The 4252-nt window shown below is 35.7% G+C and overlaps 1 pseudogene; it reads left to right on the forward strand.

The window, feature by feature from the left end:
* Positions 1-3754: 3754 nt before the first annotated feature.
* Positions 3755-4005, forward strand: LOC117026462 (NADH dehydrogenase [ubiquinone] 1 alpha subcomplex subunit 3-like; annotated as a pseudogene).
* The last annotated feature ends 247 nt before the right edge of the window (positions 4006-4252 follow it).

Consider the following 4252-nt stretch of genomic DNA (forward strand, 5'->3'; position numbering starts at 1 on the left):
ATCCTGAGATAAGGCTGGGCATCAAATAAGAATCACTAAATGCTTCCTCTCTCCTCCTGTATTTTTTAAATTGAGGTAACATTCACATCACATAAAATTCACCTTGGAATCATTTTGAAGTATACAATTTTCAGTGTTTTGTAACAATTACCACTGTCTAATTCCAAAATCTCTTCATCTGTCTCTATGCCCATCTTGGACATATCATCTAAACGCAATCATACAATATGTGGCCTTTGTGTTTGGCTTCTTTCACTTAGTGTAATATGTTCAATGTTCATCCCTGTTGTAGCATGAGTCAGTACTGCATTCCTCTTTTAAGGCTGAATATCATTCCATTGTATGCATATACCACGTTTTGTTTATCCATTCATCTGTTGATGGGCACAATAAAATGAAGGCATAATGTTGTACTGTGGATCTCTAGAACTTACCAATCTTGTATAACAAAAACTTTATACCCTTTGAAAACTAACTTCCCATTTCTCCCTCCCTTTATTCACTGGCAACCACCATTCTACTCTCTATTTCTATATACTTGACTATTTTAAATACTTCATATAAGTGGAATCAGGCAGTATTTGTCCCTCTGTGACTGGCTTATTTTATTCAGCATAATGTCTTCCAGGTGTATCCATGTTGTTACATATGACAGGATTCCCTTTTTTTAAAAGGCTTAATAATATTCCATTGTGTGTGTGTGTGTGTGTGTGTGTGTGTGTGTGTGTCATTTTCTTTAGCCATTCATCTGAGATGGACATTTAGGTTGTTTCTATATGTTGGCCATTGTCAATATGTTGCAGTGAACATGGGGGTGCATTTATCTTGTTGAGATCCTGATTTCAATTCTTTTGGATATATATCCTGAAGTGGGATTGCTGGATCACATGGTAATCTGAATTTTCATTTTTTGAAGAAACTCCATATTGTTTTCCATAGAGGCTGCACGATTTTACATTTTACACATAACAGCAGTTTCTCCACCAATGCTTGTTACCTTTTTAAAAAATATATAGTAGCCATCCTAACTGCTGTGAGTGATATCTCATTGTGGTTTTAATTTGCATTTCCCTGATGATTAGTGATACTGAGCCTCTTTTCACGTAACACTTGTATGTTGGCCACTTGTATGTCTTCTTTGGAGAAATGTCAACTAAGTTCTTTCCCACTTTTTCAATCAAGATTTTTGTTTTTGTTTTTGTTTTGCTGTTGAGTTGCAGGAGTTCCTTGTATATTTTGGATATTAAACTTTTATTAGTTTTAGTTATATGATTTAAAATATTTTTCTCATTCTGTAGTTGACCTTTCACTCTGTTGATTGTTTCCTTTTCTATGCAGCTTTTTAGTTTGATTACTTGTGTAGTTTTGCTTTTGTTGCTTGTGCTTTTGATGTCCGATGCAAGAAATCATTGCTAAACTCACTGTCAAGAGCTTTTCCCCTATGTTTTCTTCTAGGAGTTTTACAGTGATTTCTAATTTTATTCCATTGTGGTCAGAAAAATATTTTATATGGTTTCAGTCTTTTAACATGTATTGAGATTTATTTTGTGACCTCCACATGGTGATTTCTGTAGAATGTTCCTTGTGCATTTGAGAAGAATGTGCATTCTGCTGTTGTTGGATGGTTTATAGTGTTCAAGTTTTCTATTTCCTTGTTGACCTTCTGTGTAGTTATTCTGTTATTGAAAGTGGGGTATATAAGTGTCGTACTATTATTGTTGAACTGTCTATTTTCCCCTTTGTCAGTTTTTGCTTCATATATTTTGGGGCTCTGTTTATGTGTTTATAATTGATATATATGCTTGATGGATTGATCCTTTCATCATTGTGTTATGTCCTTCTTTGTCTCTTGTAACAATTTTTTTCTTACACTCTATTTTTTATGACATTAATACAGCCAGTCTAGCTGTCTTTTGGTTAGTGTTTGCATGGAATATATTTTCACATCCTTGAATTTTTCAACCTAGTTTGTCTTTAGATACAAACTGAGTCTCTTGTAGACAGTCTCTTGTAGACAGTTTTTAATCCACTCTGACATTGTTTGTCTTTTGATTGGAGTTTTAATTTCATTTACATTTAGTGTAATTGCTAATAAGGAATGACTTCTATTTTGCTATATGGTTTCTATAAGTCATATCTTTTCTTATTCAATTCCTGCATTACCGCCTTATTTTGTGTTATATACTGGGGACTTGTGTTCATCTCCTGTTATTGGTATATATTGAGTATTACAATTTTAATACAGTTTTCCTTTCTTAAAATGTGTATACTTTTTTTGGCACTATATATATATATATATATATATATATATATATATATATATATATATATATATTACCATTTTGTTTCCTTTCTCATTTTTTCCTACACATTTTGTGGTATTTTCTTAGTGGCTGCCCTGAGGACTACAATTAACATTTTAACTTATAACAAACTAGTTTGAATTAATGTCAACTTAGTTTCCATCATATATAAAAAGTTTGCTCCTGTACAAATCCATCCCTCCCTTTATGTTGTTATCATCACAAATTACATTTTTATGCATTGTGTACCCATCGACATAGATTTATAATTATTATTTTATGCAGTTTTCTTTAAATCATATGAAAAAACAAGGAATTACGAACTAAAAATACATTAATACTGACTTTTATATTTACCTATGTAATTACCTTTATCAGTCCTATACTTTATCCTTTGTTTCCCCCTTCCTTGTTTCTATTTTCTTTTTTTAGAAAATTGTAGGAAAAAAGGGGAAACTTGTATTTATTATTATTTTAAATTGAGAAGCTTATAATATTCTTGATGAATCCTTTCTCTCATATTTGACACTCACATGGTGTGTTACAAATATATCTCTGTGTTACTTATTTGCTTTTTTTATATACAAGTCTGGCATCCCCAATTAGATGATAAATAGAGTAAGGGTGGAGACTCTGCCTTATATTTCTCCACATTTCCAGTGTCAAAGCAAATGTTTTGTCTATAGAAGATACTTAATATGTAGTTGTTGATGTTGTACGAGATATCCTGCCTCCTTTCTTCAGGCAAGCTATTGTTATCCCACTGTTTTCTCATTTACAGTGAGAAAACTGAGAACCAAGAGAGTTCAGGAACTTGACCAAGGTAATAATAAGAAGGGGAGAAAAACATGTTCTTCTGGGCTTTGTACCCACATTGTGTTTCAAGCAGCTGGCCTCGGTTATCTCTTACAAGCCTACAAAATGCTTTCCCACCACTAGCACTAACTTCTGGCAACAGGCAGTACTTGTAATGAGTAATCCAACTGAGACAGCATTCAATTCGAGATGCCTATCTGTTCTTTTTGAATAAACACTGAAAGCAAATAAAATAGAATTGTTTCCCACAGGCTTCCTGAGTGGTAGAGAGAAACACTTGAATTTTATTTTCAACAGAAGGACAATGTTTGTGAGGGTGGCTGTGCATGAAAGTCACAATGACAGCTTCAAGTGAAACAGGGAAGGTGGTGTGACCATAGTTTGCCCTTCTCAAACCTTGAAGTGGGTGAACGTGTCCTCTCAGCCCAAGGTTTGGAGAATGGCATGTGGTAGTAGAAAGTACAGATGGGGCTTTTTGGGCCAAACAAAAAAGGGTTTTAGTTCTGGCTATCTTCCATACACATTGCAACTTTGAACAAGTTTCTCCCTCATTTGCAAAAACAAGGATTGTTGTGAGGATTAATCTAAACTGTGTATATGGGCTCCGTGCCTTCACCGCCGCCACGGAGACCAAGATGGCTGTGAAACTCGCTGCCTTCTTCAAGAATGCCTGGGCCAAGGAACCGGTGCTTGTCGCATCTTCCCCATCAGGGACCTCTCTATAATTCTGCTTCCCCTCAGCCTCTACACCAAGTACGCTGCCATCAACCAGTTCACACCCTACAACTACCCACTGCCTGTCCAAGATGATGGGAACATGCTCCACATGCCCGGTCACCCCCAGGAACCCCAGGGCCCAAGTTTGGTGTGGCTGAAGAAACTGTGAGCACCTCCACAGGCAGAGAGGAGGCCCGTTCCCCTGTGCTCCCCAATAAAAATGTGAATACCGAAAAAAAATCGTGTATGTGATGGTGCCTGTAATAGAAAAAAAGTTATGTTAGCCTTCTTTCCCACCCATAAGCCCCTCTCTCTTCTCCATTGGCCCTCCCACTTTGACATTGTCCAGTGTCCTAATTCTTTCAGCCTCTAATCCCTTGTAAAATACATGTGCAGATAAATACTTTCACCATAAA

Source organism: Rhinolophus ferrumequinum, chromosome 9 (assembly GCF_004115265.2).
Source record: "Rhinolophus ferrumequinum isolate MPI-CBG mRhiFer1 chromosome 9, mRhiFer1_v1.p, whole genome shotgun sequence".
Lineage (NCBI taxonomy): Eukaryota > Metazoa > Chordata > Mammalia > Chiroptera > Rhinolophidae > Rhinolophus > Rhinolophus ferrumequinum.